Consider the following 26,546-nt stretch of genomic DNA (forward strand, 5'->3'; position numbering starts at 1 on the left):
TCTTGGTTTGGGCGCCTGAGGAGCCGGGGCAGCCCTTAGCCCCGTGCACCGACCAGCTGTGGCAACCCCGGGGTGGGGGTGGGGGTGGGGGCAGCCAAGACCCGGGTGGGAGGGAGAAGAGCGCGCGAGAGCGAGCGGGAAGGGGTGGGGTGGGGTTGGGGGGGAGAGGAGACCAGAGAGTCTCCCCCTCCCCTCCCCTTCCCCCCAGGCGGAGGAGAGTTGCCTCTGGCCAACCAGCTAGTCCCGGGTATGGGAGGGGGAGCGGGGGATGGGGGGGCGGTCTGGGGATGGGAGCTTTTTCGAGCCTCGGTTTGTTTCTGGGGTTTGGGGTGGGTAGCAGGCTCGGAGGGAGCCACTGTGGCGGCTGCGGCGGGCAACAGTGGTGGAGTTAGGAAAAGTTGCGAGGCGGCCGCTGGAAGTTGCGCGGGCTGGCGGGCTGCGCCGGGCTGCGCCGAGCTGCGGTTGCGGTAGTGGGCGCTGTGCGCTCGGCGGTGCTCTCCGGCGTGCGCCGCGCGGCGGGCCGACCGGGGTGGGGAGCGGGGTGACCAGAGCAGGGCTTGTAGTCGCAGTGTGTGTGGTGGGGGTGGGGGTGGGGCACAGGCAGTGCGGCGCTACCGCCTCCGCGGAGCCGGCGGCAGGTGAGGAGAGGCCAGGCCCCGCGAGCGCGTGGAGGGTGAGGAGTGCCGGGAGCGCAGCCTGCGGCGACAGCCGGCGAGGAGAGGGGGGCCGAAAGGGCCTGCTCCCGCTAGCGAGTTCCCGGCTGGCCGGGCGCCGAGTGACCCCCAGGGGGCAGGCTGCCGGGACCTCAGGCCGCTGAGAGCGCGCCGCAGAGCCTCTCGCTCTATTTCTGGATGCAGCCGGGGTCTCGGGTCACTAACCCTCCCCGGCGCCCCCTGCCTGCCCGGCGTGGAGCGGCCTTGGTCACGCGGGACCAGGGAGATTGGGTTCAGTGCAGGGGCGGCAGAGCCCCCATCCCCCACTCTTCTCGCAGAAGTGTTAGGGGACTTCGCCTGGAATTGTCCTGTGAGCCGACACTGTCCGGAAAGGCGGCAGCTTCGATCGGGACTCTAGGCGTTAGGAGTGGATTTGTCCAAAAGCTTCAACCGCAAGTCGACGGGGACTCTGAGGTTCTGAGACCCGGAGCAAACCCTAGCAGTCCAAAGCCCTCTTCCCCGAGGTGTCAGCTCGGGAGGCCGGAGCAGCCTCGGGAGGGGACAGGCCGCTCTCCCACTCGCCGAAAACAACTAATTGTTTTGCTTGTGGACCGGAGAAAAGGGAGACGGGGGTGGGTAGGATGCTTCTCCCCAGGAAAACCCCCAATCTCCCCGCCCTCTCCTCGCTCGCATATTAAAAGCAAGTACGCCCCCGCGACATCCAACCTCCCAGGGCCCCGCAGCAGCCGCGCCTTAAGGCAGCGGCACCTCTGCGGGCTGGGTTTCTTTGGCAGTGGGAGTCCAAGGTCTAGCCCAGCGAGATGGTGTCATCGTCGGCGCCTTTCCAGTGCTTCGTCCAGTCCTCACTCAAGCACTCCTTCACTTACCAATACGTTTCCTTTCACCCTGGTCTCTGGAATCAACCTAAATACAGGACTCTTGGGTCATCAGTACATCAGTTTCTTTTTTGGATATTGTTCATTTCACTTAGCTGCGACACTGTCAAAGAGCGCCAGTAGAAGTCCTGTTTTTTTTTTTTTCTGTTCGTTTTTAAATGAGGCCGATGTCTTTATTTTCATCTGTGGAGGAATTAAATGTACATATGCTTGGAGGCCTGGGGGCTTGAATTCCAGCTAAAGGTTTGGAGTGTGTGTGTGTGTGTGTGTGTGTGTGTGTGTGAGAGAGAGAGAGAGAGAGGGGGGGGGCAGGGAGATTGGAGGGGGTTGGGTTGGGCGGGGGGCGAGAACGGTTTTGAGGGGGGGGCGTGGAGAACCTATTTCAACCATGCCTAAACTGTGAAATGAATGCCGAATGCGTTGCGCCTCATTGCCCGGTGTCCGCCGAAGTGAAAGCAGAACACAAAACCCTTCGAATTTTCTTGAGCAACTTTTTCAACTATTTTAATTGCCAAGCTATACGCTGCCCTACTAACACATGCCTGCACGCACAACCGGCTCAACATCCAGAAACCGAACCTCGCTTTTCGATCTGATGAGACTTGTCATTCATCCCGTGGGAGACCTATTCATTTTGTCTCTTGGGTCTCTAAGGATGACGCCGCCGCCGCCGCCGCCGCCGCCGCCTGATAACTAGATAGGAACTCTTACAAACTTCCCTTGCTGACCCTCGGGCTCCCGCTCGCGCTGCTCCAGCTGTGGCCACCGCGCAGCCTTCCAGGGCAGGCAGAAGCGCTGCTTTATGCAATTCTTCAGTTACAATCTGGGCAATAAAGGAAATCATATCAAACTAGGGATTTTTTTTTTTAATTTTAAAGCGCTATTTCCTTCCCCCGCCGCAGTGCGTGAATTTCCTTGCTAGTGGCAGAGATAGTCAGTGACCCCTTGCCGGGCAGTCCAACGAAAACTTTGCTGCCCTGTCTGCACCCGTTTCTTTCTTTTTCTAGGTTAGGAGGAGGCAGTGTGACCAGCCTACTTTAAAAAACATACTTTTTTGCTTTTTTATGCAAAGTAAACATCGCGATGGAAACAAATGATAGGAACAGTAGTTTTCTGGATTGCTTGTTATTCTTTTTGTCTTTTGTAAATTTCTTTGGTGGCCAAGTCCTGTCCTGGTCTTGGCTACAGTACAGTATCCCATGGACCCTGAAAGTACCCACTGAAGTTAAGCCCAGAATGAATGCACAACCCATTTTCCAACTTACAGGACTTTTTTTTTTTTTTTGACACAATAGTTGAAAACGATAAATTCGTTGCAAATCATTTGGGAGGAATAAACCGTTTAATTAAAAAAAAAACAAAGAAGGGAAAAGCAAGAAGATTGACATTTGTACTGTCTAAAGCCCTTGGCTTTTATTCCCATCTTTAAGAAAAGAAAACTAAAAGCCAAGCAAACTCTGGCAAGCGCGGGGAGGCTTCCCAGTGGTTTTTTTTTTGGGCAGCTAGGATAGCACCTGGGGGGTGCCAGAATTGCCAGTTGTAACTTTTTTTCTCCTGGAGATGGGAAAGAAGTCAGGTTGGGTCTGCCCAGCTTGTCTAGAGCCAAAACGCTGAAGCAACCCCCCACCCCACTTCCCTACAGTGACACCCAGCAGGGTTTCAATCACAGCAATGAACGAGTTGCAACATGTAACCCCCCTTAGCTACCAGCCCCCCAGAAGTCTCATAAAGACCCAGAAGGCGATGCGATTAGCAAGACCCCGGAGAGGGGGGCACTTGTTACTTGAACACTTGATCTCTGTTTAAAAAGAGGCTCTTAAATAGGTAAGGTAGATGACGACCCTCCCTCACGTGCTTAAACTCCTCACCTTAGCCCCCCAATAGGTAAGATAACAAAAGAAACCTGCCCAGGTTCCAGCCTGCTCTCCTTTAACCCCACCTATTTGTGTTTCTCTGCCCTCTCAAAAAAAAAAAAAAATCGAAATGCAGAGCTCTGTTTAAAAACCATATTTTACTTGTTTATTTCAGACTGCTTTTGAGGAGGAAAAATGCTCGCCCGATGGAGGCAGAGGCCCCTTCTAGGAAGGCGGTTTATTTGCCATTACTTGACCATTATCCTGGCTTAGGACTTCTTTATTGCATTTGGCACTTGGAGCGCAGTCTTCCTGCAGCATTTCGATGTGTTTCGCGAAAAAAAAAAAATCTATGTTTAGGAGAAGGTTAATAACGCTTTTCATCCCCCTCGCCACCCCATCCTAAACACTGTGGAAGGGTATGGTTCATTAGCTGCTGAGGCAGGAAGGCTGGGGAGAAAGACTCCTTTTTCAGGTTTTTATTTGTGGGGGCTGAGAAGTCGCAGGTCTGGGGGACGCTGTGCACGTGAGTGTGTGTGGAAGTGTGCGTGAGCGCGTCTTTGCGGGGTAGCCCAGCTCTCGGGCTTTCTAAGCCGAGGCCTCTCCCTACTACCCGGGGCTGGGCCTCCTCTACCGACAGACGTTCAACACGTAGGACGCTTATCGAATAGAAATGAACACGTCATTCTATGAAATTTTTGCTTTCTTCTTTTTTTATGTAAAGTGGAAGGTACTAACTCTTAAGCCGTTTCCCTTTGAACAACATCTTGTCGTTTGGGAGTTTATTTTGTTTCATTTTTGTAAGTCGGGGCCGGTTATCGCTTCAGACATGGCCTGGGGTAGGAAGGACAAGGATGGAGACTCCAGGGCACGGAGGGCAAAAGAGGGCGAAGGACAGCTGACTTGTCCTCTGCACGTCTAGCGCGGTCCCCTCTCTCCCTGCACCTCCTCCGTTTTGCCTCTGCTGGAAGCTGGCCCTGAAGTGGAGAAACTTGACTTGTCACCTTCTGGCCAGTGGCTCTCAGCCCTGTTCCGGAGGCACTCAGCCCCTCGAAGAGCCCCAGTCCCGAGAGCTGGGTGCAGCCTCCCGCCCCTCATCTCCCAATTGTCACAAGGCGGTGGAAGTGGGCTCCGTTGAGGACTGGGAGGCGGAGCTGGGGAGGAACCTGGGGCCTGGCCCTGCTCACCCAGGGAGGACTCTCACACCTCCCGCCTCCATCAGCTCAGATCCTGCCTCCCAAGCTTAGGCCAGAACTCTTCCCTCTCCAGCCTCAGAAGTGCTGCGTGCCTGGCGCTCTACTTCCCTCGAGCTTGGTTTGCTCCGATGGTGCACAACACATGCATACGCGCACACTTCTCTCTCTCTTTCTCTCTCTCTCTCTCTCTCTCTCTCTCTCTCTCTCACACACACACACACACACACACACACACACACACACATGCACGTCTGAGGTTAAGGAACACTCAAGTGAGGATGGGCAGGCACACCTTCATACTCTCCTGGGTAAGGTAGAGAGGGGCTGGGGAGAACTGGGGCTGGGGAGGGGGGCGGAGAGACGAGGCGGAGGAGACAGTCACACTATAATAATGCCAGGCACATTTTTCTGGAGTGGTGGTTAACCCTTCCTTGGCTGGAAGCCACTGCTTTCTCAAAAGGTCTGTGGGGTCTGCCCAGTATGAATCATTAGTTCCCTCCCCACCCCTTTGCCACTGGTCCTTTTTCTAAAATTAGATTTCCCCCTTCCCACTCTTCTGGCCTTCCAACTTTACTAGAGAATATTCAAAGAAATTGGCTGTGTAGTGAGAGCAAGTTTGAGGAAGGGGATAAAAAGGAGACAAACGCGAGGGGCGGAAAACGAGAGGGGGAGAAAGGCAGATAGAAGCAGCGTTCCTCTACCTCCAGATTCCCCGTTTGCACACAGATTGATACTATATTTTCCCCCAGCAAATGAACAGAAGTATAATCCTTGTGAATTGCCCTTGCTTACATGCCATACAAGAAACTTCAGAGGTGTTTCTACATAAGGAAGAAACTGTTTACAAAACTCTTTCAAAAGTGTGACATATCGCTCTAGTTCAGCACTAAAAAGCTAAACACACTTGCCCTCCTTTGAAGTGCCCTGGCGAGGGCAGCTTATTTGAGTGCAGTTCAGATATTGCTGTGGGTATAACTAATGGCCTCTACCTATTTAGCTCAAGTGGGAGGAGAGAAAGGCCTGAATTCCTTGTCCAATGGGTCCCTCTGGAGACTGGGTTCTGGCTCCTGGCCAGTTCTGTACAATGTCAACATTGAATATTTGAATTCCCAGACTCTATTTAACAAGTTTCTAAATAAATAAACTCATTGTGTGTCTGTGTTTAAAATTATTTCACCTCTTTCATAAAAGCTCCGGCATCTTATTACATCGGGCTTCCAAGTTGATTTTCTGAAAAATAAACAAACAAACAGAGCTTAAGGCATTTTAATAGGCAGACCTTCACTGGTATGTATGTTTTGTAAGGATGGTGTCTCACTTGTGGCTGGTAGGCACTATTTAGATGGATTTTGTGTTGTTCTGTGTGCCGTCATAGCGAATTATAGTAAAAAATAAAGCTAAGAAAGTCAGTGACATATTAATCACATCGAAAGGAAGGCCTGAATGTGTAACTGTAGTGTCTTTAGATATTTGATAATTTTGTCTGCTGGGTTTGGAGACAGACAGCCTCACTGGTGTGTCCTAAGGGCTTCCTGTAGACTCCCTCTGTCCTTAGGTTTTGGTAGTTGTAGAACTCTGCCCAGGTGCTGTTTTGTTTCTGGGCATTTTTTCTTCATGTGTGTCTGTCTTTATAAGTTGGAAAGGGTAGATACACAAATGCTTTCCTCATATTTCAGTTTGATTTTGAAAAGGACTCCGTGAATCCTATGTTTTTACTAATCTCTCAGCATTTGAACAGCCACTGCATTTTAATGCAGATAGGAACATACTTGTTCTAGGAAGTACATGCTTTATTAAAAAAAAAAAAAGGCAAGTTCTATTCCTCCTGAAAGTGTGGACACCATCTGGAGTTGTTAGGAAAGAAAGTGGAATTCACTCTAATTTATGTGTATAAAGTACAACATTTTAAAAAAGAATTGGATTTGAAAGGGTGCATAGTAAAACCCAGAAGAGTTAGTTGGGAACATGGAGAGCTCAGAGCCAAGAAAAAAAATACCACCAACTCGTGCAAACCCTAAAATAGATTACAATGACCTCAGTCATTTTCATTTTCAAAAATAATAGCCATGATTAAAATGGAGGGGGAGTGTTTTACTTGGAGCCCTACTCTTCTGCATTATTATAAAAGCTGTTTTGTGGTTAAGGGGCTGTTTCATTATAGAAAAAAAGCAAGTGAATTTTTAATCAAATTCCTGATTCTTCAAAAGCTCTTGTTCTTGAATTACTTTTTATTTTAATTTTAGTTATTATTCTTATTCATTAACAAACATGCTTTTGGCTTGGATATTCAGCCAAATCCTTGACTACTAATTTTTATAACATATCTAAGAAGAAGTTTTATTTAGAAAAGAGATTTTGCTAGTTCCATTAGTAAACACCTGCCTAGGGGTCACTGACTATATGTAACAGAACAAACCAAGGCTTTCTTAACTTTGTTCAAGAACTTGCCTAAAGGAATTAGTTTTGTATGTTAGAGTTGTTCAGATTATGGTATGTGTGAACGTCCTTGTACATAGCACTTGGTAGGCTTTGGCGATGGACTGGCTTGGACACAAATGTCAGTGAGATCTGTCCGTGTGCATGGACAGCCACATTCCCTTCTTTCTGGAACACACTGTCAACGTGCTCATCAGAGCTTGAATCTGGGTGTGGTGCCTGATCGAAAAGCCAGGTCATCTTCAACTTATTGAATGCCTCTGGATGTACCTTTCCTTGTAAAGCGGTAGTAAGAATACCCACCTATCTTGGGCTCCTGGGAGGGTTAAGTGGGGTGATACTTGCAAAGTACCTAAGCAAAAGTGATCACTCAACAAATTTGTAATTTTCCTTCCAATACATCAGTTAAATTTTCTGAAGAGGAATTTTTTTTAGACATATTTACCTCTGCTCTATTTTTAAAAAAAATTTAATGTTTTAATTTCGTTTTTGAGAGAGAGAGAGCGAGCGAGCGAGAGAGAATGTGAGCAGGGCAGGGGCATAGAGAGAGGGAGACACAGAATCTGAAGCAGGCTCCAAGCTCTGAGCTGTCAGCACAGAGCCTGACGTGGAGCTCAAACTCAAGGACTGTGAGATCGTGATCTGAGCTGAAGTGAAATGCTCAACCAACTGAGTCACCCAGGCACCCCTCTATTTTTTAAAATAAAGTCTCATTTTTAGAAGTATTTGCATGTATATAGATAGCATTTTGTATGTCTTGTCAATAAAACATGCCCTGGAGATAAATTTGGGCACTTTAAGACTGTATACTAAGCCAACATAGGCAGTATATTTATTCCAAAAACTGAGAATCTTGTATTTTGGGGAGGAGGGCACTGTGTAAATAAAGTGATTGGAATTTTAACCTTGATCCACTGATTTTGGCATTGAATGCACACAGACTAAATTTAGTTGTACATACTCTCCAGTTGTCATTAGACTATAATCCCTATATACGAACATCTTATTTATTTAAAATTTTTTTTTTTACTATTTATTTTTTGAGAGAGAGAGTGTGTGTGAGCAGGGGAGGCAGAGAGAGAGAGGGAGACACATAATCTGAAGCAGGCTTCAGGCTCCGAGCTGCCAGCACAGAGCCTGACGCAGGGCTTGAACCCACAAGCTGTGAGATCATGACCTGAGCTGAAGTCAGATGCTTAACTGACTGAGCTGCCCAGGTGCCCCACGAACATCTTATTTTTAATGGAATGAGTTTTGTAAGTTACTTTACCACCCTAACCTAGTTGCTCTTCTCTAAATGAGGAGAATGGACTAGAGCAGAGCTTTTAAACTCAAATGCCTACAGAAATTGGCAGGCACAATAAATGAATGAAGCAAGGTGAGTATAAGCACTAATTCATCTCCTATTTTATTTAAAAATTTGGCTCCCAGCCTTGTATTCCAGAACAAGAGAGAGTAGCAGGGACTGTGGCGAGCCAGGAGCTCACGCCTTGTCTAAAGGAGGCAGCTGCTACTTAGCTCCAGCTCACTGCTGTCCCTTGGATAAGGGGCTCAGTGTTGCTGGGTCTCACGGTTTTTAGGAGAAGTCGCATATCTGGATTAGTATTTAAACTTTCCCTACTTCAAAATGTTGACTTTAAAAAGTTAAAGAAAAAAATCAGCAACAAACAACATTCTGGAGGCCCAACCCAACACCTCTGTCTGCTAGGTATAGTTCATGGACTCTGGGTTTGCGGTGTCTGGATTAGATGACTTCCAAGGGTCCTTCGAAGTTCCAACATTTTACAATATCCACAAGGCTTCCTGAACATTATCTTGTATTTTTAAGATCTTTATCTTCCTTCTCCAACCCAAGTTAATGTGTGCGTATGCGTGCGTGTGTGTGTGTGTATGCATGTGTGTGTGTGTGTTTTGATAGGTGGAAGTACTTATTACAGAATCTGATATCTGGCCATTTATCTGGAAAAAAGTTTTTCACGGCCATGTTGTGTCTTTCTTTCCCTCCATGCCGCTTTATCATTAATTGGCTTAAGAAAATAAATGGAAACACTTGCTCCCTCTCTCATAGCCACTGGCCCCTATTCTTTCTTATTTCTCACCCAACCCAATTCTTTGACTTTTGGGCCGGGGGTTGGGCAGTAAATCATTAGGAGATGGTTCTCGGTGGTTTTCCACAGCGGGAGAAGCAGCGATTTGGCTCCGTGGATGGAGCAGAGGAAGAGTTCACTGCCGCCCCCTACAAGGGTCCAGATAGCCTACCCTGCACATGTGTCATTGAAGAACCCAACTGATTTTTAAGACACGAGCTGAAGATGAAGAAGTTAGTTCTTAAAGGGTGACTGTATTATTTGAAAAGAGTGGCTCTCCTTGCAGGATGGTTTATATGCATTCAAGGAACATTTGAAAGTAAACTCACATGTTCTGTTTATTATCATGAGCTGTATTTCTAGCACAAGTGGTAGGTGAATAACAGGTAAAATGAAGTCCTAAGGACTAACAACACAAGGTATGTTGATGGAATACCAATTCAGTGGATTCTCCTAGTAAAGTATGGACGGAGCACTTTGTAATATGTAAATCAGTCCTATAGTCAAGGGATGGATCAACAAATACTTGTTACTATCTGTTAACATTGATGGAAAAAATCATCAGATCATGCAACCCTTGTACAGGAGTCTTTAGAGTAGTGATAAGCCATGCCTCTGGGCAGTATCAGTGGGTTATCAGATAACCTAGCTCCCAGTTTTACACAATACACTGAAATATAAATTCCTTAGCCTGGTCTACCAGGGTCTCCCACCCTTGAGTCAGAAGAATGTGGTGATTCTGAGCCTGGGTTCTGACTCAGATTGACGTGGGTTGGAATCCTGACTCCCCCATTTCCTAGATGGGTAAAATGGAGGCAAGCAACTAAAAGTATGTACCTCACATGAGGATTTGATAAACTAACGTGTTTAAAGTGCCAGAAATACAGTAAGAGCTCAACACTTGTTCATTATTATTTTATTACCTTTCTAGGCTTATTTGTCTCCCTATCCAAGGCCGGTCCATTCAGTTTAACTTGTGGCTCACTCTGCTCCTCTCGCTCTCTTGCCATCCCAGCCTTTTGTTTCTGCCTTCCAACTTTTGGCCACGGTGTTGCCTTCATCTGTAAATCTACCAGACTGAACTTTGACCTTCAAAATTGAATTCCTTCTTTAAGAGTTAGTTTAAACCCTCTCTTCTTCATGAGATTCACCCTCATCACTTCTAGAGATAGATTTCTCTGTCTTTTCATTCCAATAGCAAGGGATTATTTTCACCTACCATCATTTTGGCATTTTATCATAAAATCCTTGTCTTCACTCTCTCTATATAAATATCTATCTATCTATCTATCTATATATGTCTTATTTTTCTAGCTAAATTATAGAACTCCCATATATATTATATAGATTATAGAGAGTCCATTTCTGGTTTGCACTGTGCCTACTTCTTTCTTGGAGTATGGCAGATATCAGTACAATTGGGTGATGGTGGTTAGCGATGGGCTTTGGTGGATTATGTGAACCCTTTCAATTTCTTTGCCTGTAAAACCTGCATGGTCAGGTAATGTCAGCACTAGAATTCTGGGATATCTGACACTTTAATTGCAAGCTAAATCCACAATTGGCCTATTTTGACAGTGATAAACCACCTGGAAAGCACATTTGGAAAGTAGAGTATTATTCCTAATTTTCACCAATAATGCTCCTCATTTTGCCAGTGCAGGTACAACCTATGATTCCTTACTTAAATTACAAATTGTTATTGATCTACGCTTGATCTTAAGGTTTATGGAAACTCTGCAATGGACCTGATTCTGGAGACTGTCAGGGGAGTCAAGGTAGAGATGCTGAAACATTTTGTGGACTCGTGTATTTCCCAGGGATTTGGGGGAGTCACCTTTACAAGTCATTAGAAGCCAAGTTTTTACATAAATTGTAACTCTAGTGTAAGCAGTATTAATATAGATCAAAGCAACATGTGTTTTTCCTGTATTTTTAAATGTACATTTATGATTGGAGGCTCTTTTGAACAATTTAAGGCTGATAAGAATATTGCACTGAGTTTTGCGTCGCTGATTAAATCAATCCCACTCATCCAATGGGGTTCCCTTAATTCAAATGCAACTATGACTTCTTCTCCCCTTCTTCCCTCCAGAATTCCCATACTTCACTCCCCACTTCCCCCCCTATTTTACAAATTCCTTATCTTTATAGAGAAAATAGGGCTACTAGTGCCTTGGACAACTGTCCTCAAGTCCTGAACAATTACAGGGTTTCAGTGCCTTTTAGGAGTTTTTCTCCCCCTGGACTAGCCAGGTGTGACTTTTTATCCTGATCTTAGGATTACTGTTAAGACATTTGAGAGACTCGTCAAGTGGGAGCAGAGACTAAGAACCATGGATTTTACACTTTGGTGTTGATTATAGATTTTACCTTTGGCAGGAACCATGAAATGAAGTCGTAATAAAATGTTTCATGATAAGATGATAATAAAAATGAATGGAGGGATGGAATAACTATCTTGGTTTCTGCTAGAATCATGGTTCGTGACTTACTTTTGAGTCTAAGACACTTGCAAGAACCTGATGAAAGGTATGGAGACTGTCTCCAGAAAATGCAAATATGCATAAAGATTTTTATATGATTTCAATGGCTTATAGACTTCTAAGTTCCAATCATAGATATTGCAGAGATTCAAGGGTGCTCAGACTTGATTCACTCTAGTACATTAACTATAGAATGTCCTAACATCTTAATCAATCTTCTCTCATTATCTTAGAAATATTTTATTTCCTGACTATAAAATTTAGCTTTTTAAAAAAATGCTTATTTCTCTTTAAAAATTTTTTTTTTAAATTTATTTTTGATACAGACAGAGACAGAGCATGAGAGAGGGAGGGGCAGAGAGAGAAGGAGACACAGAACCGGAAGCAGGGTCCAGACTCTGAGCTAGGTGTCAGCACAGAGCCTGACGCCGGGTTCGAACCCACAAACGTGAGATCTGACCTGAGCTGAAGTCAGAGGCTTAACTGACTGAGCCACCCAGGCACCCCTAAAAAGGGCTTATTTCTGAGAGAGAGAGCACATAAGTGAGAGAGGAGCAGAGAGAGAGGGGGACAGAGGATCCAAAGAGGGCTCTGCGCTGACAGCAGTGAGCCCGATGTGGGGCTCAAACCCACAAACCATGACATTATGATTTGAGCCCAAGTTGGATGCTCAACAGACTGAGTCCAGGTGCCCCTCCGATTACAAAATTTATACAGACTTCTAACAGTTACAGAACTACATGCCTATATCACATAGAAAATGAAAATTCTTTGTGGTTCTCTCTTTTTTAATGTTTATTTATTTTTGAGAGAGAGAGAGAGACAGAGTGTAAGTGGGAGAGGGCAGAGAGAGAGGGAGACACAGAATCTAAAGCAGGCTTCAGGCTCCGAGCTGCCAGGACAGAGCCCGATGCTCAGGAACCAGGAGATCATGACCTGAGCCAAAGTGGGATGCTTAACTGACTGAACCACCCAGGTGCCCCTGTGGTCCTCCTTCTTTTGTCACATACTGCCTGCAGAGGACCGCTGTTTATCACTTGGTGTAATGTCCTGTAATTCCTCCCACCCCCCCACGCATCCACTAGTACAGGCAGATGCATAGATTTAAAACTTTTTAGAAGAACTTACATTTTTCTTTTTTAAAACTTAGTAATATACCTTGGACCTTTTTCCCAACAGTATGTATCAATTTAACAACATTCTTTTAAAGGCGACAGATCTTCCATTGTTGGGATGTCACACATCTTATTGAACCTGTCCCCTATGGATGACATTTGGGTCATTTCCAGTTTTCAGAACAGAACAGAACAGAACAGAACAGAACAGAACAGAACAGACAGAGAAGTGCCCCAAACCAGGACTGTAAGGGAAAATGAAAGTGAAGTATACAATTAAAGGAAGCTCACAGTTCAGGGTGAAGTGTGCTGGCCTCTGAGGCCTGGGCCCAGCGGGGCTTTGGGAAGGTCATAGAAGGTTGCCTCACCCTGTCGGGACAGATCAGATTTCCAAGCATCCTGAACCCCTGAGGGACCAAGGGTCGAAGTCCAGAGCTGAGGTAGATTTTTTAAGACCCACTGTCATAGATCTGTGATTTGCAAGCTTATTGGATTGTTCTGAACCTCATATTTATGCCCCAATTTCCATTTTTTTCCCTGATACTCAGAATAGGCTGTAGATGAAATTAATCCATATAGCTTTAACTGGATAAGGATAAGGGGTTCAAATTTCCAGTTTTTTTAAATTGTAATTTCTTTGTTTGCATGGTTCATTATTATCATACTGCCTTATCTTGTTTATATACCTTAAAGACCACTGATGTGACTAATGAATACAGAAGGTTATAGAAAGCCAATAAAAAATTCTTGATATTCTTTAAAAAAATTACCCACAATAATTTCTAACCTATGAATTGAAAAGATCATTTTTATAGGAAAATGTTTTTCACTGGGTAACCAGGCTATGGGAAAATTTTTATAATGGAAACTATCTCTTACTTTTAACTATAGCATCAAAAATATGACAGTATAATGTTACACACTAAAGCCCATCAGATGCAAAATTCCAGTTTTTGATTATAAGTTATAAACCAGGATAGAGAGGCTTCTGAAAAGTGGTTTTCTTTGGCAGTGGTGTTGTTGATTAAATATAAAAAATTCAGGAAAAATTAGTTCAGCTCATTCCTTTACACAGAAGGTTACAAAAATGGAATGGCTGGGTTTTGGCTCTACTGGGAACAAGTTTGCTTATTAAAGCTCATTGGATTATATTAGATTAAAAACATACTAGACATTTTAGATTGGATTTGAAAAGGTACCATTCAAGGAATTAAAATTTAGTCATATAAATCTTCTTATGAATTAATTCACTTTGCAATTTTGATTCCTTAGAGTACAGTATTTGTTCCAAATTCATATTTTTTTTTTGTGAATGCATAAAGGTTGTTCCATGGGGCATTACTCTTGTTAACATTTTCAAAGCATATTTTAACTGAGATCAATCAAATTGAGTCAACAAATGGCTATTGAGTGCCTAGTATATATAAGGTATGATGGACAAAATCCTAGAATTACTCACTTTCTTGAAAATATTGAACATCAGCATTTGACATATACCCATGACCGTAGTTCTCTATGCAAGACAAAGATTGCTATGTTCTTGTTGCTGGTTATCAATTACTACAAAGTGGTTTCATGAGCTTGAAATATGGAATCCTGTGATTGACTCTTTGAATATTTTGTTAACATTGTGAAGCCACACACCCACCAAGATGCAATGCCTTTCTAAGTGTTTGGGATCTTCCCATCTGAAAATAATACTATACTTCGTTTCTCTTAATACCTGTCAGATGTGGAGGTCATTGCCTGCCCCACTAAATTACTTGTGTGTTAATATTGATATGGTTTTCAACTCAAGCTTCTTGAAAATAAAACCAGGCTCCTTCTAAATACTTGCCATAACTAGCACCCATCAATTCATTCAACAGCTATTTATCAAATGCCTATAAGTCTAGGTGACAGGAAGGTGGCTGTACACACTCAGACAAGGCCCTTGCCCACATGGAGAGTCCATTCTGGGGGAAATAAATGTATACTGTCATGTACTTCCAGATGTTGACTTTTGGTATGAAGAAGTAAAGCAAAGTAACTTGCTAGGGATTACATACAGGTCTTATTTTAGAAGAGTAGGCAGAGAAGACGTCTCTGGGCAGAGAGCTAAATGAGGAGAATGATTATTAGGTGTTTGAAGTGTGGCACATGGAAATTTAGAGAATGACAGGCATATGCAGCTTGTCTCATTCTCTACGAGGGCAGAGCAGCTAGGGTGTCTATTCTATTTTATTTCATTTTGTCAAATGCAGTTATGGATGCTACAAGTACCTGGAGCTGTCTTCACAATCTGGAAACCAGCACAAAGGTGTTTGTATATGGAGGGAGGCGGAGTTTTGTGTTTGATCTGTAAACACTAGGTTGGTGGCAGCATCCGAAGAGCAGATTAGGTTTCTGGACTCATAATTTAGTCCATTTAAGCAAATATTTATGAATATACATTCATACACTGTGTGGGGGCACTGAGTATACAAAGAGAAATAACATATGTGTCCTGCCCTTGAGGAACTTCTGGTCTATTGGGAGAGACAGACCTATGAATAGATGGTTTCAGTACAGGGGGATACGTGCCAAGGGAAACCGCTTTATTCCACTGAATCACAATGGTCTGGATGGTGCACATACCCTCATTTCATATCTATTCTTGCAAAAAATTCTTTAATGTGTATGCCTCTAACATCAGGAGAAAATGTACATTTCAGATTTGGGGGTTAAACTGCATGTGTTTAATACGTTTTAAGGTCTATTAAAGCATTTATCTTTAGAACCTTCAAATGCCTAGTTTAAAGGAAATTTGTGTATTACAAGGGCAATGAAATGTTTCCCCGAAGGTCCACGTATCACGTTGGTCTGTGTTTAGGGCCATGCTGATTGCAATGACAGTAGGCTGCAGGGCATATTTGGGGTGAATGCCCCATAGCCTTGGGTCTGCACATAAGGGAAAATTATTCTTTCCATGGTTACCAATTTTAGTGTATTTTCACTCTTGTGCTGTTAGAGAAAACTCTTCCTTCACAGTTTAAAGATTCTTTTTGAACTTTTTTTTTGAGGACCTCAAAGAGTTTCCTCCAACTCCTTGCCACTTACAGATCTGTCCGAGAGCAAAGATCTGATTGAAATGCCCAGATAGAAACTGATGTGGTTTCAAAAGTACATCTTACACTTAGGCTCAGTTTTTAGCTCGTAGCAGATAGTGCTACTCAAAAATTGACATGAACTCAGAGAAGTGGCTTGTGTCTCTGGCCAACATGTGATTTTGTTGTTCATAAAACAGAAATAAGAATAAAAAGCACTGCCCTTTCTTCTAATTCTCTTTGCCAACCATCTCGCTGTGCTGGGTATATGTGTCCAAGCCAATGTTCCAGCCACTAGACTTAGCACAGAAATCAGTGCATCCAAAATCATTACTGCTGGGTGCAGTTTGAAATCCTGAGCCAAGTCCCCGTTTGCCTAAATACTTAAGATGATAGTGATGTAAGCACCCATTGATAATGTTGTTTGACCATGAAGCAGCATTGTATCTTTGTTTCTCTGGGGTAAAAATACTGGGTATATGGATCTGAAGAGGATGGGAAATGTCAAGGTAAAAAGCATTATGTATCTAGGGCTTTCAAAGGACTTCATGATCTGTGTATCACATCTCTCTTCCTGCCCTTGAGTGATAGTAATCTCTGTCACCAAGGCTTTACCCTTAAGAAAGGGAATACTCTGATACCTAATACAATGAGCTGCATCTTTGGAAACCTTCCAAGTGAATTGGTGGCATTGGCTGGGACTTGTAGACTGCCACCAGGCTGTGTGGAACACAGCCACTCGATTCACCTGAACACATCATCACCTCTCATTATGTAGACTTGACAATCAGTAATAACTTTCCTAAGAGGAAAATGCTTGGCTGCATTTTAAGCCCTATCTATTTTGAAGATAGACTCTTGGCCTTGGGTGTGATTATCTTGAAAGTTCAGTATATTTTGGGGTCCTTGAGCATCTCAGGGGATGATGCTGCCTGAGGACTCAGGACATAGTCTGAGTCCCTACTTTGCTACTTATTAACCTGGTGTCCTTGGGCAGGGCACTAACCCTCTGAGCTCAACACCCTCAAGAATAAGATAGGAACAATAACAATCTCTGTTTGTCTTTCTCCTGACTAGTAATGTTAAAATACTATACTATATGTAACCTTGTGTAAGGTGTAAAGAGCTGCATAAATTTAATGTGCTATAATATCAAAAATGCTAGGGAGGGTTAAAAGTATAGATTCTGGAGCCACATGCTAAGGTCTTGGCTCTACTACTACCTTGCTGTGTCCCCATGGACAAACTATTTAGCCTCTCTGTGACTCAGTTTCTTCATCTGTATAATAATAATTTATAATAACAACAATAAGTAATAGTAATAATCAAAATTATTGAGTATTCGTGAATTATTAAGGTTAGTTCTCATATCTCTGTGAGGTGGGGAATATTATTATCTTGGTTTAGAGATGAGGGCACTGGAGACATGTTACTTATTTACTATAGGCCTCTCAGTCCCAAGTGCAGAGGTGGGATCAGGCAGGATCTGCTTTACACCCAAGCCAAGAACTTGATCTGAACATGACACTGCTCATGCCACTAAACATGCCACATTACATTGCCGGAGAATTCCAGAGCTCATAAAAGGTAAGATTTTGGATAAAGGACACCTTAATTTAAAGAAGTTGTTTCATACAACTTGTAGTAAAGGGGAGTTTTGCTGCAGCTATATGGGCAATTGCTGTTTTGTGACAGGGGCTGGTTATCTAATCGTCTTTCATTTTCATCCCAGAGTTATCTGTCGTGTGGTTTTCCATCGTTTTATGTTTGTAATTTTATTTAGGGAACTCTACAAATCTCTGTTGAATGAATGATTTACAAGAGACATCATTACTTCATTGCCCGAAATCACCAAACAAATTATACCATACAACTCTCTGGTGGATAGTGCTGGATTCAGATTTGAATTTTCTAAACAATGTACTGTGACTGTAACTTTTCCAAGATCACTGGTATATATAAACAAAAAAAATTTTTTTTAACATTTATTCACCATTGAGAGATAGGGAGAGACAGAGCACAAGTTGGGGAAGGGCAGAGAGAGAGGGAACCAGAGAGTTCGAAATAGGCTCCCGGCTTTGAGCTGTCAGCAGAGAGCCTGATGTGAGACTTGAACCCACGAACTGTGAGATCATGACCTGAGCTTAACCCATAACTTGAGATCACGTCCGACGCTTAACTGACTGAGCCACCCAGGCACCCCTGTCATTGGTATATTTTTTAGGCAAGGAAGCAAGCGACAACTTTCAGAATCTTTCCACTATGCAGAACATGGAAACCAAGTCCTGTTACCTATATTCAACTTTGTTTTATTTATTAATTTTTTATTTTTGGTGGAAAAACTTAGATTTAGCCAGCTGGACTCATTTAGATGATCCCAATTTTGTTGGCAATATCCAAAGCATCATAGTTAGAAGCCAGTTGAACATATGCCTTCTTTTCTCCATTGGGCCTGATCAGAGTGTTGACCTTGGCCACATCAATGTCATAGAGTTTTTCACAGCCTGTTGAATCTGGTGCTTGTTGGCCTTGACATCCACAATGAACACAAGAGGGTTGTTGTCTTCTATTTTCTTCATGGCTGACTCAGTCATCAGGGGGAACTTGATGATGACACAGTGGTCAAACTTGTGTCTCCTGGGGGTGCTCTTTCAATGATATTTGGGCTCCCTTTGGAGATGCAGTGTCTTGGGCCATCAGAATGTAGGTGACCTGTGGACCTTCTTTTTTTTTTTTTTATGACTGTAGACGCCTTTCCACATTGCCTTCTTGGCCTTCAAAACTTCAGTTTTGGGAGGGGGAGGGGTTTCCTTCCTTGCCTTTGGCACCATCTTCGTGAAAGGGCTCAACTTTATTTTAATATCCAAATTTCTAGACCCTTGCCATGAAGTATTTGGCTAGTTGCATAATTTAATAATCTGTAGGATTTAAATAAGGGGAAGGCTTATGAGTTCTCAAATCTAGTCCACTTTTTGCTTGTTTTTTAAAAAGAGCAGTAGACAAGTTAAGAGCAGACACAGTGACACAAATATGACCGTAGAGAATTACTCAGAGAGCTTAAATATACCAATGCTTGGGATCCACCCCAAAACAATTAAATCAGAATCACTGAGGGCGAAGCTCAGGTGGTGGGGAGCAATGAGTCCTGGGTATAAGAAACTGAGAAGAAGAAGATATTGTAATTAAAGAATTAGGGAGACAGAGATAGGAAGGAAGCTCCAAATGCTATCTTTGGGGTGACCCCAAGGTTATGTATGTGTTAATGTAAGGCTCTCAGCTTTTTTAGGTATAGGGTTGGAAGTTGGAAATATTCTCTTAGCACTTTCCTTGTCCCTGTGATTTCTAGCCTTTGTAGCAATAATGGGTGATAGATTTCCTATTTTGAAAGGCCATTGCTGGGGAGCCTTCATCACAGATAGTGGCTGATCTTTTGAGAGTCCAGGAGCTGTGACATCTTTTCAACCATTTCAGTCTGGTGGCCATTTCTAAAGAGACAATAATGTGTTTTAGATTAAAAAAGAAAAACAGAATCCACGGCTGCTTTGGGAGAGAGCATTTTAGTATTGTTAGTCTCTTTTGTCTTTTGTTTTTCTAGAATCCCACACACAAATGCTTCTGACAACCTTCCCATGCAAAGGAAGCACTGGGAATTCTAGAGGAGGCATGTGGGGACAGCAGAGAAGGAATTGCAAAAAGTAAATGTTTCTATCCAGACGTGTTAAAAAATAGAAGAGTTGAGATTGTGCTATATTTTAGGGAGTTTGGACGTTGAATGCCAATGACCCTTATGTCTAGCTAGTTTTTATTTAAGTTTATTTATTTATTTTGATAGAGACAGAAAGAGACAGAGAGCGCACATGAGTGGGGGAGAGGGAGAGAGAGAATCCCAAGCAGGCTCCTCGCTATCAGCATGGACTCCATTTAGGGCTCAATTTCAGGAACTGTGAGATCATGACCTGAGCCAAAATCAAGAGTTGGACCCTTAACCAACTGAGCCACCCAGGTGTTCCCTGGCTAGTTTTAATCAATGCTCTCAGTCACACACTTCCATATACATGAAAATTCGTTAAATAGACATATTCAATGTTGTTGAATGGTCCAAGTATGTTCAGTTGCACTTGAGTGCACATTCGGTCAATGTGCCCAATGGTTCCAGAGGTTTTGTTGAGCTCAGTGGGGTGAACACCAAAACAGAGTGTGTTGAGGAACACTGACATTTGTGTGCACTTATGGTAAAGGAGAATGGCCTTACTGGAAGACAGGAATAAGCCAGTAAAATGGCCTGAGTGTGTATTTATAAAATGTGTGCTTGTGTATATCTTTGGACACCTGAGGGGCCCTCCATTTTCTGTTTAGGTTGTATATTTCAAAAATTATTAACTGTGTTGCACAAATCCTTTTAGGAATTTCATTTGGATTGCACAGTTTATCCCAATGATATTTAATCTAATTGCCCCTTCCTTTTTTTTCCTTCAAAGGGATCACCTGCATTTTATAATTTTTAGAGTTCTCTTCAAACCAGGTGTGAAGGGATAAGATGGTTCAATTGTTTAAAAGAGAGATTAAAGCCATGTTTTTATAGGAGCATTTGAATGTTTATTTTGATTAGAATGCCAGTATAAGATGAATATAAAATATAAAATGATAGGAACTGAGAGTATAATTTTCTAGCCTTAGGAATGAGCTTTTAGAATCACACGTATTTGAGATATTTTAAGGGTATTCTAAGCTGTAATGCAAGAGGAGTTTCTCAAAAGCTATATGGTCAGCTCAGGAAAATAGAATGATTCTTTTCTGCAGCTGAGGCTTGAAATCAGGAAGACGAGGGTAACTTTTTCCAGGCCACCCATATGGGAAGGGTGGAACTGGGAAAAGGTTTCTTAGCTACTAGACCACACATATCCGTTGCTATCAGGGGAAATTTTGTGACTTATTTTATGGAAGTGGAGCGTCTTTTGTAGAGAGGCTTCTTTTTTACTCCGCAGAGATTCTTCATTTCATTCTCAAAGCATTAAATACTATTTTTGCTATAGAGCTTTATAAATGCCATTGAGATAGAATGGAAAGCCATGTTCTAAAAGATAGACCTGATTCAGAGTCCCCTGGGGATGAAGGCACAAGGACTGGGCCAGAATTGTCACGGTGCCTTCAGTCCATGTTTACTGGGCTTCCATTTGGTGAATGATTTTGTATGAAGGATCCTTTTAATAATTTTGTATGTGACCTATTTCTCCCTTATGCAGCTTCTGTTTTGAGAGTAAGCAGAAGGAAATGGTAGTAATAACAAAATTGGTTTTTGCTCATTCACACTTTTGTACCATTTGGGTTACGGGACCAGTGAGGTGGAAGGGACAGGAGGGCAGAAGCAGGGCTGTGGAGGAAAAACATAGGTGTGCGGGAGGGAGAAGATGTGCAAGGCTCTGGCCAGCTGTGCTTATAAGAGAGTTTGTTTAGAAAACACGGTGCTAATAGTTCAATATTTCAACATTCATATTTGGGGATTCACACATCCCTACTAGTAGTTCTGTGAAACGGAAGTTTAACAAAATCAGATTGATGACTGATGTAATTTAATTAGACTCTGGCTCCATAAATATGCAATGTTACTTGGATGAGAAGTTGAATTCTTAGATTTCCTGGGGAAAATGGCAATTTGGTTTGCTTCAGAGGTGGTTGCAGACATTTCCACCCTGGTTTATATGTGGCTAAAATAAATCGGTCATTTAAAACTTAGAAGAAAGGCAAAACATGATTGACTGATTCCAGTAACCGTGTGTAGCTCCTCTGCAGCTCTCTCTTTTCCAGTTTTGCAATTGCAGACATTTCTTTCCTGGACCATGCCTCCTGTAATAGCTTGGAGAGATGCTATTAGGTTTATGGCCCCCTGATAATTTCTTACTGCCCTAAATCCTTTGCGTGGTGGCTTTCCAAGCACATCCAGAACAAACTATTAATACTTTATAACAATATTAAAATCAGTCAGTTGACCAAAGAGACCGATTTTTTTTTTGACAGGTCAGCAGGATGAGGTAGGGGAAGGGAGTATCAGACTACTTTTAAAAAAATTGTTTTGAGTAAAACTCTGGCCAGGGAAAATACCTGCGGCTGTGTGAATCGGTAGGCTCCATCTATGAGGTAATTTGGCCACTGGGACTGTGTTGGAGTCTTCTCCTCATAACCATGACGACTCTTCCAGTAGATGGCCTTTTGTCTTTTGTCTTCTCTGAACTGTTCTGTACTTCTGGCCAAGATTCTTTTCTTTGTCTCTCTCTCTCTTTTTTGTTGTTAGTTGGCACAAGAACATACCTTACAGTTGACAAGTTTGCTGTTTTCTTAACATTTCATGAGTTAACCATGATTTTTAATGTTTATTTATCTTTTAGAGAGAAAGAGAGAGAACGAGCATGAGTGGGGGAGGGGCAGAGAGAGAGGAAGACACAGAATCAGCCTTCAGGCTCTGAGCTGTCAGCACAAAGCTCGATGTGGGACTCCAACCCACAAACAGTGAGACTGTGGCCTGAGCCGAAGTTGGTCATTTAACCGGTGGAGACACCCAGGTACCCCACATAAGTTAACCATTAAAAAATCCTTTTCAAGTTTATTTATTTATTTTGAGAGAGAGAGAGAGAGATAGCATGAGTGGGGTAGGGGGAGAGAGAACTCCAAGCAGGCACTGTGCTGTCAGTTCAAAACCCAACACGGGGCTTGAACTCACAAACTGAGATCATGACCTGAGCCAAGATCAAGAGTCAGATGCCTAGCCAACTGAGTCACCCAGGTGCCCCTAATCAGTTAACCATTTTAAAATTTCATTTGCAGATATGGTCCTTTCCTGTCTTCCCTTCACATTTGAAGTAGATAAAGCAGAAATTTTATTTTTCATGCCTATTTTCCCAATCACCATCTACATCATCCTTGTGTTCTCTTTAAGCCATTCCACTAGATTCTTAGCTGAAATGAAATATATCACTAATAAATGGGAAGGCCCTTACTGATGATTGATAACTACTCTTAGAAACACTGTCATTTGCAATTCATTAAATGCCTTATTTGCCATTTATATTTACTGAAAATTGATACTCTATCTATTCGTTCTTTCTCAATGACAGATCACTGTTAAATGTATAATTAAAAGAGACCTTAATTCCAATTTGTCTTCATTTCTCCTTGAAATAATTTTATAGCTGTCATAGGAACCTTCTTCTCCATTCCGATGTGGTCCTCTTTGCCAATTCCCACAATTGTTCTCTTATTTTGGGATTTTTTTCCCCCTCAGAGCAATGTGCTATTGTCAGAAGATCCCATTCAAATTCTGTCTCTGCCACTTGCTGTGAGATTTTGGCCAAATAGTTAACAGCTTTCAACCTCAGCTTTCTCATCTATAAAGTGGGAATGAGAGTGAATGTTCTGCAGAATTGGCATGAGGGTCATGAGCTACTATAGTGGAAAGGGCTTTGTTAGCTGAAAAATGGCATACACATTGGCATGAAATCAGCCAGCATGTTCCTGTAGCTCCTCTGGGTAAAATGCTTGTGATAATGCCCCATAATTGCAGGTTATAGATAGATCACATGGAATAATTTGCAGGGGAAATGAAAGACAACAGATGTTATTTATTCCATTCAAAGGTAGTGTAACCTTTGGTGAACAGTGGCAAATCTCCCCATTGCACAGGAGCACAGAAGGTGCAGCCTTATCAGTAAGGAGTTGGCTTGATGGGGTTAAAGTCACACAGAAGTACTGACTCGCCCGTATCTGTGCCCTATGCAAATAAAGAGCAGCCATCCACGGATTGATTTTCTTTCAGCCGGCCATGCCCTGAGATAACTCTAAGTGCTTTCCTGCTTCTTGTCATTGCTATGATCCCAGCCACTCACTTAGACCTCAGCAACTGGCCTCTTGACTCCTTAGTCTTGCTCTAGTCTGGGGTTTTCACCATATGAAGCTTTCTTGATCACTGGACAGATTTCCTCCCATTGTCTGCCTCCTCTCCCAGCCTGCATTTTCTTCAACTCCCATCTCAAGGGTGGCCTTTAACATTGCAGGTGGCAAGACCTTTATGTAGAAAGACTTCTGCTCATCCAGTGCAGCTGCTTCTTGTCTGAGGAGGCCTGGAATGTCACTGCTAAGGCTTTGGGTGGTTGGTCAAAAGCTTCATGGTCTCTGTAGGAGACCTTGAGTGACATCCAGGGAGAGTCTGAGCTTTCCCTGAAGACTTGTATTGATTGGGGGAAGGGACAATGATGTAAGCTTGGAATCACTTCCTTACAATTTTGGTGAGATCAGATCCTGTCGCTTGTCTAGCAAACCTGGACTTATGGGAAGTATAGATTTTGGGATTTTGTAGTAATTCTGTAACCTTGGACATCAACTTCACTTCTTTAAGAGATGAGACTACCTTCATCAAAGGGGTGTTGCGCTGTCTCAATGAAATCATATTTATACTATGCCAGGCACTTTGAAATCCTTAGTAAAATCCTGTTTGGCCCTAGGCTTCTGTAAAGCTTCTGTCACAGCCCCCTCCTATAGATAAGAAGGCCAATAGTAAATTCAAACATTGGAATAATGCAGTGAGATGAACAAACTCTGGTAGATAGGGTTCTCCTCAAATTTCATTAAGGCATGGATATTTTTTCTGATTCTGCCTTCTGCTGACCAGTACCTCAGTACTAATGACCACAATTTTGAATAGTAAGAGAATATTTTAGAGCAGAATTTTTAGTACATATTGATGGTATGATTTATTTCAATCTTAGATGAACTTTATTTTCAGATTCTGATTTGTGGGCCAACAGTAAGGTGGGATCCTGATTATCCTTTTAGGTCTTAGTTATTCTCTTAATGGGTGGTATATGGTTTATCAACTTTAGGTACTATGGCAGACTTTTCCTTCAAGTAAAATATTTGAATAGTTTTTTGAATTAAAAATTTGAATGAAATATTTGTAAATAAAGCAAATATTCACTGTCTTTTCCTGGGGGAGAATTACCTTCCTATCTTATGACTCTAGGCTTGTTCTAACCAGTATCTATGGATAGACAAAAGTTTTGAAAATTCAACATGTGCCTTACCATGTTTTGTCTTTTTTCTCTGTTATGAGAGCACAAATGTTCCAGATAGAAGTTATTTTGTCTGTGGAGGGTCTGGAGGAATGATGGAGCTGAGACATAGTTGACCCTAGTATGAGACAGATAGCATAAAATAGGCAAGAAATAAACTTCTGTTATAAGCCACTGTGATTTGTGAGTTATTTGTTACTGCAGAAGAACCTAGCCTATTCTGACTGATATAGATACAAATATTTGTGAATTTTGATTAGTGCCTTATTGATGTACCAATTACATATCCTACATGGACTTGAGGTTTTGTGAACTCAATATTATAATTGGTTTTCATTTATTTCTTTTTCGTACATTGCTTGCAGGAATTTCACATATAGTCAAGTATACCTGAAAGATACTAGGTGTTAATTAAGAAAACAAATTTAAGCAAGCTTAAAAAATAAAAATTTAGTAGCTTATGAAAATGAACAATCAAAATGTAATTTTTTCATTATGCTTCAGGTATAGTTTGATCAATTTTTCAATTTGCTCTTCTTTCCTCTGTATGTTGGCTTCATCCTCAGACTGTTGCAAAATGCTTTACTACGTGCTTTCTTATTCATATTGGAGATAGAAGGCTTCTTTTCTCCAAAATTTTGAAAAACAAATAACCTTTCCTTTAATTGGACTGATTTAGGTAGTATGGCAGCCTCTGAAGAAACTTCTGTGGCTGGAGGAACACTATGCACTGATTGACTCAGACTTGGGATACTTGCCCATTCCTGGAGCTTGGAGGGATATGCATTATTGTGGGGAAGCAAGCTGCTATAACAGATAAATTCCAAATTCTCTCTGGCTTAACACAACAGAATGAACATTTATTTCTCAGTCATGCCATAGACTAATGTAACTATTCCTAATCCTAATGATTGGTTCACCTACAAGAGGTTATTCAGGGATCTTAGTATCTTAGAGTTTCTCCATCATCAACCCACAACTCCCAAAGGTGCCGCAAAGAGAAAGAGACCTTGGGGAAGACACTCACACTTCTTACTTTCTGTTGCCCAAGAGTAACAAGCATCACTCCGCTCATAGTCTATTGGTGAGAACTGGTCACATGGTCCCTCTTAGGTCAAGAATGTGGTGAAACGTGAAATGTGGTCCTTGGCTGGGCATTTGCTTCCTAGCATGCACTCCCACTGTAGAAGGGAGTATGAATCTGTGGTGGTCAGTCAGCCGACTCTACCACAGATGTTAATCCCACCCATGCCGCACAGAGGGAGAGGAATGGAGTGAATGTTGGGGAGGCAACTAACCATGTCAACCACACCAGGGAACCTGGTCTTGATGTTAGACACACGTTGATTTGTGCTGAAGCAGATGTGTGAACCCTCTATTGCCTATTGGACTCACTGATGTGATCAAAAGTCCATCTATTACTTAAAAATAATTTCAGAAAACCTTTTAAACTAGTAAATAAGTAATTTCTTGTAAGATATGAGGTTTCTTGTCTCTTGAGGAGCAGGTGAGGGCTGAGACTCAGGTGGGGTGTGAGGTAGGGTGCTCTTTCTTGTGGTCATGGTAGTGGTTGCAGGGGACATACACCAGCAGTCATGTGTGGGAGAGCTGTTGGGGGTGAAGTCAGGGGAATGTATGCAAGAAGGGCACACGGAAGGGCACTGAGGAGAGTGAGAACAGTACTATGAAGTCTGCATTGG

General features: G+C 42.7%; 1 protein-coding gene across 5 annotated transcripts in view; it reads left to right on the top strand.

Annotated features, from left to right (window-relative positions):
- Positions 1-26,546, top strand: part of MECOM (MDS1 and EVI1 complex locus) — a 550,526-nt gene that overhangs the window by 322 nt on the left and 523,658 nt on the right. The gene's annotated exons all lie outside the window — the stretch shown is intronic.

The sequence above is a fragment of the Suricata suricatta genome, chromosome 5 (genome assembly GCF_006229205.1).
Source record: "Suricata suricatta isolate VVHF042 chromosome 5, meerkat_22Aug2017_6uvM2_HiC, whole genome shotgun sequence".
Classification (NCBI taxonomy): domain Eukaryota; kingdom Metazoa; phylum Chordata; class Mammalia; order Carnivora; family Herpestidae; genus Suricata; species Suricata suricatta.